The sequence below is a fragment of the Anopheles moucheti genome, chromosome 3, assembly GCF_943734755.1.
Source record: "Anopheles moucheti chromosome 3, idAnoMoucSN_F20_07, whole genome shotgun sequence".
NCBI lineage: Eukaryota > Metazoa > Arthropoda > Insecta > Diptera > Culicidae > Anopheles > Anopheles moucheti.
This window is the reverse complement of record NC_069141.1, coordinates 90,333,273-90,350,218: the sequence shown is the minus strand read 5'-3', so window position 1 is coordinate 90,350,218 and position 16,946 is coordinate 90,333,273.

Sequence of the window (16,946 nt, the reverse complement as noted above, 5' to 3'; positions counted from 1 at the left end):
AGCATCCGCAAAGTGCCCTCGATTGAGAAGAACGCAAACAACAACACAACCGCTTGTGTGTGCTTGGGCGGATCGAGCTGCAGTACAGTACATGCAGCGTGACAGGGAGAATTATGTGCTCACCCATGAAAGGGTCTTGCCAACTTCTTTACTATCAGGCATTGATCGGAATTTCTCTCCATCGTATCCGGCCGTCGTTAGGGCAATTCTTGTTTTTCCTTTCCACAATTTTGTGCAACAGCAGAAAAACGATTACAAAGCAGTAAAAGAAATCCTATCAGAATAAGGGAACCGAATCGATTCCCCATTCAAGCGAAAGTTAATACTTCGTAAGGAAAAGGCTACATATTTTCTGGCAGTTGTTGGGGGATCGGACACAAACAACCTCTGTGTGTTTGTGTGGCAACATTTAAGCAACACGAAACAACGAATCAAAGCAGTAAGAAATGAATTCACAATCATAACACCATTACGCTAACGAAGCGTTGGAATTTTTGGTAGCAAATTGTGCCAACTGGGTCATAAACTGCGAGGTGAGGAGGTGATGCCGGATACACAACCAGTGATTGCCAGCCCAGCGTACCCACAGACGGGTGTGGAAAGATGCTGTTTAGAATTAAAGTACACAAACAACAACAATCAGCATCCTCGTCCTGCACATACATGCTCACTTTCGCACGACCGAACCCATCTCATCAACGGCACATTGATTCGATGCTCCCGGGCGGATGTGCTCTTCGAAGCAAACCCCAAAACCCCTGGCAAAAACCGCAAACATCTACAGCTCCTGTTCGGAAAATTCCTTCACTAATCCATTCAAACCGCAGTGCTGTACTCGAAACAGATGGTTCTGCATCTCTAATGTGACACGCAGTAAGCAACGTTTTGACTTGTGCAAACTCATCGTACACTCTAGATACCTTGGGCAAAATAAAGTCACAATAAATCATTGACCGAATACAGAGAACACAGTTGGGGAAAGGCATCACTTCACCATCATCGCACAAGAGTCCCTCTTCTTACCGGCACAATTCTCATTTTGCCAACTAATAATGGAATTTCTGTTTCGTTTGGTGGTCAGAAGAAGATTGCATGCTCATCTCCTCAACGATGGAGATTCATCCGTCGCTTCTATATTCTGCCATCTTCAGATTCGTTGTTGCATGATGCCGCTTTGAAGAAGCTATCTTGAAGAACTGCCATCGACTTTATCGCTTCGGATACACAAAGACACAAAGCAACACTAATCTCCTTGGACTGCTCAGCGGGTTTGCTTCGAAAATAACTTCATTCTCAGGATGCACCGGATATTAGACCGAATCTTTCTCTGCACAGCTTGCAATTCTTGACGAAAGCATTCTCGACTGGTGTGTGCAAAGGTTTCTTTTCACTTTTCCGTTGTGCACCATTGTCCATACCATTTGTTTGAGCAATTGAATAACTGGTTTCGTTTGTTTACCATGCTATTACTCTTTTTTCGTTGCCCTTCGAGTCGCTCAAATTGTCGAGCTGGGACGCGTAAACAGTTGCTCTACACCCAACCTGGTCGTGGTAAATCCGCTTCTTACCTAAAATGAAAAAGAAAGAAAATGTTAAAATTAGTTACATCCATTATAAACAAAACGCCATACATCTTCATTGTGTGTTTCAAGTTGTGAATGCTGCAAAACCGAAAGGCATGACCGAAGGGCATTACTTATGATCGGTGGTATTGCGGGTTTAATTCACACATGAAAATATGGAAAAGAAAACGAGAACTTCGAAGACCCTAACAAACGAATCCATAGTGGGGCTGTCATGCCGATTGGACTGTCCGAGTATACCCCCAATGCAAACGCCTGCTCGTGGTTCACTTCTTGCTGATTATGATGCTGCTGCTGCTGACGGGTAAAAGGAGGTCATCACACACATTCTTAGCGTCGGTGGAATGGCGAACAAATGCGAGGCCACGCATCCCTCTCTACCGACACCACGCGTAGTATTGCGGGTGCAAGTAATGCACATCGGACTGTGTGTTACGCACAGCATAAGAAGTCAGCCACGGAGAGGTGTACGAGACTTTGAGAAATTGAATAAACATAACTGCGCGACACATCCACGCAGCACGAATGCCAGGCGGACCCATGGCGAACGAATGAAGCATAACGAGAATCATGCTGCCCAATGTCCTACGCTCGCGGTTAACGAGATGTGGAAGGTTTTCTGAATTGCCCACCACTCATCAACAGGGTGCACGCCACGGAATGAAGTGTTGAAACATCACGCAGTATTGCATTGCATTACCATACTGGCAATCACAACGGCGTTATTGTACGGGTCACGCGTTGGGAGATGACCGCTAGAGAAGAGGCCGATGTATGCTTTCGAGTCGTTTACACTACCCACGAAGTCCTACCCGGGAAACGGGAATCAAGCGACTGTTCAGCATTCTTTCGGCAGGGGACACAATGGTCCGATTTGGACGACCGTTAAGATTCTAAAGAACTGTATTGACCGACGGGGTGATGAAACCGTTGGGTTGGCCATGCTGGAACTCGGACTTGCTTGGATACTAACTTAATCGACGCTACTACTAGCGTCACCGAGAGCTCCTCACCATCGTTACAATGTCGTTGAACTGTTGATGGTTACAAATCATTGCGCAAGAGCAACTCTAGGCTGTATCCGTGGTCGTTGCGAAACGGCGATTTATGGTTGGAATCGTTTCGAAGGACAATTTACGATGGAGCAGTAACAGAGGATAAGAGGAAGTGATTCCTCCTGAATTGGCCGCATGAGTTCCATGTCTTCCCCGTGGTTGTTCCAATTGATAATGTCGCTGTGCCTGTCCTTACGTGTTTAACTTCATTCAGAACGACTTTAATGACCAAAAGAGGGCTAGATTCATGACATTCGCGTCGAGACATTCCACATTTGCTGAAAGATTGTCTTCGATGTCCATAATCATCTGCACAACAAAGACATGTCGGTCAAACGTTGTCCAATAAAATGAAAACAATCTCATTCGGCTTGTTTTTATGACAACTCAGAATTACGATGATTTTGCCTCATAATTCCATCCCCGAGCCGTTCCCATTCCGTGCAGGCTTTAAATTGATCGTTAGTGTTGCACTTCCCGTTGCGAATGAAGCTAACGCGACGAACAAAACAAAAGTTCTCATAAATCAACATCTTCCCCTCACTCAAAACAAGTCGATCGCCACATTCACGCCCGTACGATATACTTCCAAAGAATTAATGAGGTGTCTATTTCCCAACCGTGCCTCAAAAACCCACTCAACTCCAATCCGAAAACGCAAATCATTAATACAGGCAGCAGCACAAGCGGCGGCGTTTATACTGTTTCTCAACTTCCTCCCGTGCGCGTATTATAATGCACTGCGCTGTTTCGTACCGATGTACCGATTGCCACGACCGATTGCAACCACTAAATGATGCGCAGCTGATGCCACTGACGTCGCTGAAGAACTCGTAGAACTCGCGTTATCTTTTCCCTGTACACGCACCGCTGACTTTGAACAAGGATATTCGTCATAGAACGTTGCCCCTTGTGATAGTTCTGCTGAACAGATTTGTGCGCAGTGGCCAAACACAAAACACATCCTTGACCACTTCCTGTTGATCGACAATCAAGATCAAGATTGGTTCATGATTCGGTCGCTAGCCATTACGTCCATCTACGTGTGAATGTGTGCGGATATGCATGGCATTCAAATCTTCGCCAGACCGTTCAGTTCGATGCCCATATTAAGCAACGCCACGACCCATCGACCTTGTGGTGAGGTTCTTTAACGACTCGGGCTATACTACTGGGTGCCAGGTGTTACCAGAGGCTTAAAGCAGCATCAAACAATAGCATTACCATCCAACCGTGTACCAAACCCAGACAGAAGACGGACGCACATTACGCTAATAGTGCACCACTTAGACACCGTAGTAACGTGTCTCCATGCACATTGGGTGTGAACGTTTTGGACCCATCTCCATCAGAACTCATCTTTCACATTGAATCCAGAACAATGGGTGCGTAATTTTCGCTAATTTCCATGCACAGGAACTACCAAAAGACGGAACTGCCACAGCTGGGCGGGTTCGAAAACGTAAGCGCTGAGCTGAGCATGAGTCACCTGAGTCATCCATAGTAACCTTGTAGCGAACGGAATGAATTGTTTATGAGCAGCCGCCCCGTACAACGTCATCGATGCTTGGGAGGAAATAGACAGCAAAAAAGCCGGAAACTCGGTCAATCAGAAACTGGGTCTTGGTGTCACATGTCCTCTCTTCCTGTTCCGTGCACAGAGCAGAGAGGGAAAAATGGAACAGCAAATTTGCGTAACCTAAAATTCCTGTCCTATAGTCGTAGCCGTACATACCTTCTTGCAGGTGCACGTATGGAGCACCACTCCTTACTTAGCTCGGAACTCAGGCCAAGGATACAAACATTTGTACACTCATTTAGAGCCTCATTCAGGACGAGTAGCCTCCATATCAGTCTTATCAATTATTCAAGCTGCTCATATGTCATCATCATGGACCGTTATGAGCTCCCTGCTTACTAGATGTATTGACGTTCGTTTCAAATTTAACGATTTCATAGAACTCGCATAGATCTGTATGAAACCTTTAAATTGAGAAGAATAAAACGTCAAATCAATCGCAAAACACCCGTTACGCCAGCATAATCGACCGCAGATTTGAGGTCAACTTTTGTGTTGATGCCTCCTTCCAACCCATGTCTTCCTATCTATGTACCTTTCCCCATGACCCAAAAGTCAGCCGTAATCATTTGTAATTGCAGATCGTTATCGCATTTGCCCGGGTTTGCCAGCACATTATCAAACGATAGACCCACCCCCTGAATCGGTGGTGAAAATTTTATACACTTTTGCATTGTCGAAAACGTGACCATTCGTGAGATTGTACAGTGGCGCCATCTGGTGTGCGGAGAGAACAATCTCACGATACACGAGATGCGTGCGGTTAAAGTTCGGGGTTTGGGATTGATCGTCCAGTTTACATTGCGAGAGAAAGAGAGAGAACTCTCGGAACACGTAGTAGGGAAAAGAAGTGAGACGATGATGGTATGATAATAAAGTGGAAAATTAATCGAAATTAATGAGCGAATGATGAGTGCCGCTGCTACGGCCCGTCCTAACCCACACACACACATCCCCCAAAGCTGCGTACAAGAAATGTTTCTTCTTGCTGGCATATTAATTCGCTCCTAATCAACCGATGACTTGGTGGCCTGTCAGAGGTAATTTATTTTCGGATGGTGCGCTAGAACCGGCCTGCGTGTCTCTTGAAGTTCGCGTGTGGTCGTTGTCGAGAGACTTGAAGCCGACGGGTGCGCCTAGAACGAGTTGCCCCGCGTTTATGATATGCTCACTCTCGGTAGAGACCTTGATAGAGAGATGATGATCCGGTACTAGCAAATCGGTAGCCGGTTGACTTTGGCCTGGCTTGAAAGGGGAAGCAGAATACCCGGTCCTCGGCCACGCCAGCTGACTTGCGAGTGAAGATGTTCCCCCAGAACCGTTCGTTGACGTCAGTAGTGCGACAGCATCCTGTGGCTATTGGCCGGATGGATGGTGGTACAGAAAAGTGTCTCTCGTTACGCTTGCACGAGCGGCGGATAAAATCAACGAAGGTTACGAACTTACACTAACCAGACTGGCAGATGCCACAAACACATATCCAAACCACTTTTCATATCTTCGCGCTGTATCTAACGCATTCCACACGTGTTTTTAACACTTCTTTGAAACCCTAAGCTTCGGGGCACGGGCGACAAGAATATTTACCTTTTGAGGCATTTTCGTACACAACACTATAAGGGACAGGAGAAGATCATATAAAACGAAAACTGCTGCTTCTCTTCGTGACCATTTTGTCGACGTTATTAGAATTTCGGGGAGGTTCTGTCAAATTACAGCGGCAAACATTTTTAACCTTAATTTACTCCCCACGCTGGAGGAAGCAGCACAATACAACTTTTGCTTGTAAAATGCCGGAAAACATGGTTTTACTTGAAATACGTATTTTTCTTCTAAACATACAACACCCCTGGGAGCGACCCTGATGCTCTGCCCCACCACTAGGAACGTCGTTCGAGTGCGAGTGCCGAAAATAATATGAAAAATGCGAGCAGCAGCAGCAGGGTTTGGATTTATTTTCAGACCTTTAGGGCTTGTAGTTTTGTGAAACTTTAAGCGCTTTATGTTATTCTAGTTTCCGTCCTATTTGGCATCGAGTGGAAGGATGGAATGTGGAATCGGGAGGAAGGGTTTGAATTCGGAAAACAAGCATGATGAAGGATGGGTTTATGTGTTTGCCGGGTGTACAATTTTTTAAAAAATTCGTAACAGTCCGCTGCGGCAGTCGTTTGTGTGTTTGCAAATGTTTGTCAAACAGAGCTAACGTTTTTCTGATGTTTAACTATGTTTCATTCCTCCTATTTCCATCCGGGGCGATCGAACACGGGGACGATGAGTCACGAATAATACTACTCCAAACGCATCGAAACCAGACGTGTTCACGGAGTGTGCCCTTTCTTCCACGAACCATGTTCCACGTCATTAGACAACTAGACGAATCTCGAATTAGAAAAAAAGGCCACCAACAAACACACGTGTTTCCCTATCGAGAGGTTTTGGGGCCGATAAACGGACGGCAAACGGTACACTCGCCGGCCAAGATATGCCTATCCGCCTATACGCAAACATCTGTTTGCCAAATTATTGTGCGGTTTTCCTGCCCAGTTACTGTACTCGCCTGGGGCGGGCAATAATTTTAAATTATACTTGCAAACTCATAAAATCATAAAACACAGCGTAGCAACTGCTTTTGTTGCTTGGAGGAGCACACATTCCAAACACCCCGAAAATAATCCATCGCAAGAAATTTCTCACGCACATGGCTAATGGTCGACGCAGTAATGAGCGATGGTGGCCATTTCTCATCGTTTTTTGTGCGAAATTTAAATCACACGGAATGGGGTTTAGTACCGGGAAAAGTAATCAGATGTAGTAATGAAAATTGCTTAGAAGACTATCTCAAAAACTCAATGGATTAGGTGTTAATTGTAAACAAAGAAAGGTTTTAATGAATTATTGCAAGCACTTCAATGGCAACCCGAACGAAATGCAGTCAATAACACTTTTGGTTATAAGTCGTGAATTTAATTAAAGTTTTGATGCATAACTTATGGCTCACCTAGTAATTAAAAACTATTTATCAGATAAAAATCCATCTCAAACGTATTTGTTTATAGTAAAAATTTAAATATCTACAACAATACGAACAATCAATCGCCAAATAATCCGTGACAAATGCATTTTTTTCTGTACATCCAGCATGGAAACTTCACGCAGCTAATAAATTCACTTCTTTCGTAAACTCCTCTGCAAAAAACACGAAAAAAAACAATACAGCAACATAAAGCAAATACACACTTTTGTTTGGACGTTTGCCAATTTGCCAAACTCGGATATAGAACAGCACTGGGAATGCAACCTTCGGTAACGGTCCGATTTTATGTTTCAGCGAGCAATGAGGGCGAACGTGCATTAAGTATTCCTTCCAGTGGTTGTTTTTTTTTCGTTCGCCCAACCCATTTGCTTGCACAGCGTTGTTTGACCAAGTTAGGAACAAAAGCATAACAACTTTGAAAGCATGAAATTTTGGCGTCCGCACCACACTTCCTTGCACACTTTCGATTTTGTGTTCGTTTTCGCAATATTTCCCCCCCCCCCCCTCGCTGTGCACAAAAAGGTCCTTTTAAAAGCGAAGAGTACCGCAAGCGCACACCGAGACTTGGGACCGTGCAACATTACTTCGCACATTTTCATCTATCGTGTTCTTTTTTTCGCTGCTGTTGTTGTTGGGAGCGAAGCCATACGAGGAACTGAAAATAAAAACTGAGCAAAACGAAAAATGCGATCACCGAGATGCCGAATATCCAATTTAAAACCCATCCAATTAGCGCCACCGCGCATCGGAATGGTTGGAATTTTTATAACTGCCAATTACTATCCATCGGACGAATGACTACTACTGCCGCCTTCGACTACGATGATGGTGGTTTCCCGTCGATCTCCTTGCCAAAATCATAACACGAGTGGCTCTCGTTGTTGTGCGCAGCGCAGATGGAACAAGTGTCAAAGGAAAACGGGCGCATCGAAAGGGAATTTCGTTTTTCTTTTTGTCGAATCGTTTGTCGAAGTGTCCAATTTCGCCCCAAATACACCTCTGCAAAAAAAAGGAAGCATAACTGCCACACAATGTTGTTGCAATTCTATTAGACGCTCCCGGCAAGAGACCTTGTTGTCAGTTTTTTCTTGTAACATCCACACCCTTGTCTCACGTAACTGATCCAACTGATTCGGTTCGTGTGAAGCGAAAGCAAATTTTATGGCAATTTTATCACTTGAAAGCAGAAAACACACACCACCACCCACCGAATCGAACGAGGAGTTCGATTCTTTCATCCCTATGCATGACATATTGCTTCTGGTTTTAAAACACACGCCCGACACGAGCTTTCTTCTTCACGAGCGCATTCCATTCCGTTTAACAAATTGTTTCTCCCAACAAGGCGGGAATGATCACAGGGTGGTGGTGTGATGACTGCATCTTTGCAAAAACAAGCGCAAAACATCCAGGGCCAACAAACAAACGCATCTCAAACCGCATCGGCCACAGTCGTCGTCCGGCGCAGATGGTTTGTCTGTGCTAGCAGAAAAAAACCAGACGTGACACGGGCTCGAATGAAGTCGGGGACGAATAATTGACTTAACAAGGCTGCAATAGCATGGCAGCGGACATGGGCCGGACACACACACACACACCAAACGCACATTCCATTCCTGGAGATGAAAATCCTTGCCCGGTTCGGTTGTCCTTGTTCGCCTGTTACGCCTACGCGCGGTACGATGCAAGATGCGAACACAATTGAATGCCGACGAATCGGACGCAAGATAAACGCTGCCCGCTCTCCGTTGCGCAATTTGTGGTGAATGAAAGTGGTAAAAAGTGTGCGTTAAGCGTTAAACCCCGTCATTATGCCGTTTCAATGCCGAAAGCGGTTCGGTCTAATAGCGCAAATTGTACACTTTTCGGACATTGATCGATCATTTTGGCAAAATAATATCCACCCAACACTTAATAGTCGATGCTGTAGGTGAGGCTGAAGTTTCTCTTTGTTAGTAAAACGTCCAAACGCAAATGCGCGTCTATGAAGCGATGAAGCGTTCGGCTTTTGACAGCTGTCAAAAGTGAAACGATCGCAATTGGAGTGCATTGAAATAGGATAAACATTCGACGATCACTTGAAGGGGGGTGGGTTTGTTTTGCATTATGGTAAGACATTGCCATAAGTAAATTTATTTGCTGTCTCCAGTATTCTGGAGATGAAAAGTGAAAGCAAAAGAAAAAAAAGGACACTTAAAACTGTACAGCAATCTGAAATCGTTTAGAGTTACTGCCAGTTCCTTAATGCAACCACCGAGTTTTGACAGCTCCGTACCGGGAAGTTTCCCTGTAGAATACCGTGGCCAGTAGCAGGCCTTTATCGGTCAGAATACAATTCCAACATTCGGTCAAAGTGAACTTCACCAGAGGTGAAATTGAGTGACTCACCACTGCAACCAAGTTTGACATTGGTCGGCTACTGACTGACCGCCCCCAACGACCTGTCAGCATGGGGAAGAAGTTTTACAACATCAATTCTAGCCGCCCTTACACTGGACAAGCGTACGGGAATACATCCATTAGGAAAGTTTGTTGCGCTTGATTAAAACAGGAAAATAAACAGCGTCCCAAAGTCCTCTAGCAAAGTTAATCTCCCTATTCGGGTGGAAGTTAGAAATAATTGGATTTCATTTAAATGAAATAACGACAAAGTTTCCTCTCACTGGAATCCCCTCTTTTGGGGGGGGTGGTATCTCCGATTTCCGTAAGCTCTTAATCGTGTGCTTAGGAGGCCGCTATGTGTTTGGGTTTTTAATAAAGCCGTTGTCAGCAATGTAGTAGCCCCGGTGCACGTATCGAATGTCGCCTGGATTTTTCACCTGGAATATACCTTATGCTCACGGGAATACATTCCTACATTCAATAATAATGAAAACATTAAATCCTTACATCTCCTTCCTCGTACACACAAAATGCGTGACTTCCGCAGGGTCTGCAAACCTCACAGAACGCACGGAACACAAAAATAATTACACGAAATCCCTAATCCCCAGGTCCCTACCACCTTGTGCGTGCTGCTTTCCGTTCATCACTAACGTGCAAGGCGAAACTTTGCTGACACTCTTGCCAATAGCCATAGGAAGTCCTCACAAAGGAAGTCGAGATTAACGCACAGAAAGAAAGCACATTACACATCAACGCATTTTTACTTTATTGCATCTTCTCGGTTCGTTTCCAAAACGTTCATCCGTGAGACATTTTTTATACAAAACTTTTTGTGAGCCTCTCTGTCCAGTGCCAAGCACAGTTAGCTTTAAGACTTGTCCTTAAGCGCTTCTTCGCAGCTTCCCACTCCAACCTGCAGAAAGCTGGGCAGGCAAATGTATAGAATCTTTCGAGATCCTGTCAAACTTCGTTGCCGTCGACGTGAACGAGCAACTCAGTTCCTTGTCCTTTCCATTCTCCAAGCGCAAGCGGCATGTCCGGAACAATTTCCATCCGGAGCTGAAATCACGCACTGCTGCTCTGTAGGGAGGAGACCCACAGAGAAACAAAACGGAAGGCGAACAATAAAGTATTGGAACTTTTTCGAATTAACCCATTTCGGGTCACCGTTTCTAAAGCGCACGAACTACGTTTCCCACCCGTCCAGGGAAGAGGGATAAAGGACGAATGGAAATAAAATTCCACCTGAACGTGAGGGAATGTTAATTGATATTTTCCGACCAACAGGACCACCGCCCGTTTCAGTGGGAGAGAGAAAAGGTTTGAATTTAAGTTCCATTTGCGCAAGGTCCGACCGACCGAGAAGGCTGATAACCTCGCTCCTTACCTAGCACTGTCAATGGGACGGTTGATAATTTACACCACGAAGCAGAGAAGAATTATGCAAAGTATGTCTCCGCTTGACGGTTGTTCATGCGGCGGGAGATGAGGAAGCTTGCGACGCGGCAAAACTGGTGCAAATACGATTGCAATTCTTAAAATAAGAAATGATTTCATCTCTGCTTGCTTGCCAATTCTTGTGTTGTGCGCGAGCTTATCAACCTACTTTCTTTTTTCCCCTCCCTTGTCGCCGCTTTCGTCGATTCGTTGTTGCACTGCGAGGCACACAGAAGATTTGCCATCCTATCTATTATGTGATCTTCTCGCACACGATAGATTGTTCGTTCGAACAAGCACAACTCGACGATTTGTAGCGGTTGCTGCAGATGATTACCACAAAAAAGCCGTCTCCCAAAATGTGATAATGAGAAACAGGATGGTGTCTGGTGCATGTCAAAGGTACTAAACTGAAAGAACTAAGGCAATCAAAACCCTAAAGCGTAGCAGCGTATACTGATAATGTACGGCATTAATCCCACACCACCATTTAATGACGAATGACTAATCGGTGTCTGTTTACTATACAGTGAGTAAGTATCCCAAGTGACCATTGAGTAGGAACGCGTTGAACCAACAGCACGGACGCCTGATCGATGAGTAATCAGCGTTTTCTTTGCCGCATTGAATTTTACAAATAAATACACTGACCGCAAACATCTTACCGCATGAGTAAGCGCTTGAAATTGCGATGCACTTTTGACTGTCATGCAAAGAGAGCTACCAATATTTGCATTACAATACCCCTGCTTTAAACCTTCCCAAAGTGAACCTTGTGTAAGCTTTACTGAAAGCGAGACGAAAGTAATTATAAAAATAGTAACGCTTATCTGCGATTACTGTACAAAGTCCAACGCAGCTCGCCGTTCGCCGTTCGCCGCATAGTGAGAAAGCTATTTTCCATCATCCTTAATCATGCTCCAAGGTGCTCCGGCATCAGCAAGCTACAGACATTCCAGGACAAACGATTGATAAGCGTCACCCGTCGTCTTCTCGCGGTCGACCTCTGGGATCGCTACGGATCCAGGGCGCGGCGATTAAAACAATTTCGAAACACATGCTAATCACTGCCAGAATCACACTCCAAGCACGTGAGGAGTCGGATGCGCATTTTCTTCGCATCGTCTTGCCTTCTTGCTCTACCTAGCGACTATCAAGTGTCTGGGTAACCTAAAGCATTAGCGAGGCAGAAACGAAAAGAAGCGTGCTCATTCCAGAGCAGGAAGGAAGGGCCCGCAAAACATTAAACGCGAAGGGCGAATTTTAGGATGATCGTGTGAGATAGTGGGAAGGTTGGTGGTAGGTCTCGCGCAATGAATTATTAATCTCGCAGCTTGTCGGAAAGAGCGCAAACTGCCTGCGTGTGTGTGTGTGTGTTGGCGGGAAAAGTGAAGGAATCGACGATACGGAATGTCTACTATGCACCAAGTACCCTGCTGTAGCGATGGTGCTGGAACACCGATGTTTGAGTAAAAAAAACACGTTCTACACACGCATACATACACGCGCACGTAAGAATTTCAAGAATGCAGCCACTTCACAATTAATGCGTGCACGCGTTGGGGCATCCGCAGCGGCAGTGGCAGTGGCAAAAAGTGCGATTCATCTTTCCAATCGCATAACACAATAACACTCGAAGTATTAAACCCGGAGTATATTTATTACCATACCACATCGAGGCAAAATCCGGCCGGGCAAGCGAACGCCTCCAAGAATCAATAACTCACGGTGTCACACTGTCTCACCCGGAGGCACACAACCAAGAATGCATCTACTGACATCGATCCCGTGGCGTGTGTAAGCACACGAAACTGCTCCGTCAATGTTTTCAAAACATCGCCCGAAAAAGAGCAAAAAACGACACCGAAGCTCACATATCACAACACCGACCGAATCTGACGGGCAAGTCATCCGTCCAAGCAGAACCGACACCCGAAGCCAGTCAGCCATTCAGCCAACCGGCTAACCAGCAGCCCGCCAGACAGACAGACAGACAAATCCAATTTCCTTCGCGCCATGTCAACCGAAAATACGCCATAGGCCGATGTTTTAGATTACCAGTGGAAACCATCTCCCAACAAGAACTAGCAGGAGAAAAAAAAAACATAAACACACACACACACGTATGAGTGAGCCGAGCGAAAAATCAATTCCAATCCGGCTTTAGAACCTGAGGATGTGTTGCAACTGATTGTCAAAATAAGGTATTTTCTTTCTGCGCTGCTTCTAGCGTACAGTTTTCCCTTCCATTTCGAACGTGCGTATGATGCTCCATTGCAGTCCGATCGATTTTTCCATTCCAGCGCAGTTTAAAACACATCCTATTGCGACTTTCCCGATGATCTTCTTCAGGTACACAACAGCATGGCGGGCGGCAAGCTTTCCTTTCACTTTGAATTTCCATCCATCCTCCCACCTCTAAGGGAAATGGCCGTGAAAAGAACCTCTAATGTTGTGTCCATTTTATAGACACTTAACAGGGGATATTAAAAGGCGAAAAGTTCTTTCCTTTGGGGCTCAGGAGAGATAAAAAACAGCAACTTCCATCACTGGAGCATTAGAAGTTTATCCCGCCCCCTGGGGGTGTATGGAGGGAGTATGGCAGAGCAGTAAATATTGCACGTGCAAGCAACGAAATTTGCCTGAAACGCACAATAATAATAATAATAATAATAGCCGTTTGATGATTCCATTTGGCTAGTCTTGCCAATATTTTTCACCCCCACAAAACGAGCCAACTTTGTACTTTGTGAGTTATCGTAATCTCTGAATCATCGAGAAAAGCGTCCGTATATTGCGAAAAGTCGAAAAGACTCCACTTTTCCACCGGTTTATTTTGGAAAATACTTTGCAGCATTAAAAATCGATTTTTATAGCTGTCGGCCCGTAAGGCTGTTTTTGCTGCAGTTGGTTGGAAATTTCTTACTTCTAAAGTTTTGCTTTCCCTTTCCCAACGGGAGATGAGGGTAACACCCAGTTCCGTTATGTTTTTCCTGGTCTCATTCCATACACCTGCACGATGGATAGATGTTCAAGCGCAGAAAAAAAGATGCTCATCAGACATTAGGCACCACACACACACATCTATCTCTCTCCCTCTATCCGCCAATATTGAGAAGTTGATAAGTTGGGCGTTTGGAACTCAAAAGTTGGTAGACATCGCTTGAGGGGGAGCCAAAGCCAGAACCAGAACCTTGCATGCGAGCATTATTTTCCCGTCTTCTACGGCTCGGCTGGGTTTCGTCGCACACTGCATCCACCCGTGCCCGATTGGTGTGTGGTTTTGGATAGAACCCAAAACAAAATAAAACTCCCACGCCACTCCCGGCCACTGCCAGACCCTGTGTTGAGGTAAGGCCGGCCAGTCTGCCAGCCTCTCTTCCTCTTCACGGCACACCAGCGGTGTTGGAGCGATGGTTCGTACCGAAAGTGGTCGAATGACTCGACACCAAATTGATCGCCTCGGCGTGGAGCTCCAATGCGGTCCTCTCAACAAAAAAAAACACCACCCCAAGAATTCGTGGCTTTGTAGGCGTTTTTGGCTGATGGATTTACTGTTTCTTCGAACAGCGGCGACTAAAAGCGCGTTGAAAGAAGCACGATTACCGCACGATAAAGGCACGAAACAGTTATACAGGAAGGGAAAATGAAGGGACGACGATGACCACCACCGCAGCCAAGCTCGATTGGCCTGAACAACCACTCGCGATAGTTTTTGGACATTTTTCATCTTGATGACAGGGACGTCTGTGGCGAAAGGAAGAGTCATCGAACTTTAATCGACACTGTCGTTGATCCCAGTGTTCGTAACTGCTGCGGTTTATTGAAGGCCATCAATCTATCCCGTGGTCACCGCGGACCACCCGCCGGTTGTAATTAAACGTTGCATATTCCCGCAGAACAACACCTTGGCATTCTTGACTTTTCGGTGAAGGTCGGCAGACTTTGGATTTGTCCTGAAACACCACCAACAATCAATAGGTCGGACCTCCGATCTTTGAGTTACGTGACCGAGCCTCCAAAATTAATACGCTCCACAAGGAGTTCATTAAAGGCAGTGTAGGGCCGTGTATTGACTTAATTCTACCTTTCCATAACCAACGCCTTTACCACAGAACAAACCCCGCAGAGCTTTTCAAGCTTTGCGAATCCCTTTCATTGCATCAGTTTACTAAAGCGTGAAGTGGAAGAAATTAAATGTGTTTTAAATTTTGTTTCAGCGACTTGTCTGCGTGGCTTCCTTTGTGGAGTAGACCACAGCCGTGCAAAATCAATAACTTCGGAACAAGCGAGTGCAAACAAAACTTCCTTCCCCCTAGGAGGAACCTTCCCCCTTATTTCGGCCGCTGTCTCGCAAGATGTTAGACACAGCTTTGTTTGTTTAGTGTTTTGGTGGTGAATGTTGGGCGGCAAATAAATTCGCCCCTTGGTTGTGTTGTGTGAAGGGTCGTCATTAGAAATGTCGCTACATCGACCCGAATCCCATCCGGTCGGGATATTTGGGTTGGAGTTTGCTAAATGCAGAGTAAAGTTTCGCAAACGTTCCCTCGTCGGAAGGGCCGTTCTCTACCCGCTGCTTTGCCAGTGTTACCACCCACGTATGTATCCATGTGGACATAATTCATTGTGATCCTTTCTGAAAATAATTCATCATTTTTCCGGTCACCATTCGGTAGTAGCGCGAGCCCACATCATACGAGTTGCGATAGAAGCAAACGCTCAACGCTCTAAGGAAATAAAAAAGATTACGTATATCAATCACATTACGCACGATGGCGGGTTTGGGAAGGGACGACCGTGTCAACGACGTCCTAAATCCACTTTTGGAAAGCGTTTGAAAATCTCGTCAAACGTCATTGCGCTTCTACACACCCCTCATAAACCCCTCTAATTCATCCGTTGCCATCACAGCTTTAAGAACGCCCCAAAACTCTCAGCATTCTACCAACTACCAAAAAAAAACTGTCCGCCGTCGCAAGGGCAAGATTAATAGATCCCACTCGAAAACGGTCTTCTCTATTTTTATACACCCCCCGGCAACTAGCACAAATATGGAAAACAATTCATTTTGAAACATAAAATCGAGAAATATCTCCATTTGCCATCCTGTTCTAATCTTTGTTCCATTCTATAGTAAGATTGAAATCCATATCCTGTCTTGAGAAATGTTGGATTCCTTCATTCTTTTCACTCACTGCTCACGCCCTTTCAGAAGCAATATACTTCCAATCCTTCTGCTTCGTCATTATTTTTATCATCTCACCCCGGTGGTGGACAATATAAAAACATAAAAAATACATTAAGGTTCACGGACTCCGGCGTTGCTACCATAAACGCGTTCCTGTCCTCTTCCCAACACGGCGACTGTGCCGGCTCATAATAAAAATATTCGACAAATTGGATATTCTATTGATTTTTATCTTCCCTCCGTACGTTCACGCTGCACGTACGAATTATCAATACGCGCGCTTTTCCGCCTAGTACTACTCCACCAAGAAGAAAGACAGAGAGAGAGAGAGAGAGAAGGGAGAATTCTCAACCCTTTTTGATTGCTTCCTGTTTTGGATAGACTTTTTTTGAGTTATTAGACTGCCTTACCCCAACCCCAAATCACTTTAGAATTGGCCGACAAATCCGTCTCTTCTGTCTATTAGATTGCTCGTGACTATGTCCCTCAACCAAAAAATCTTCAAACTTCAAGGGTTCCGCCGCTCCGTGCGCGTATGTTCCAACAGAACCATCCCCATTGTCACGAATGTCGTACACCATACGCAAAAAAGGCAAGATAAACATCCAATATCCTTTGAACGAGGGTGCAAACGCGTGTGTAGGGCCTGCGTGCCGTGCACGATACACGATAGATATCGTACCCT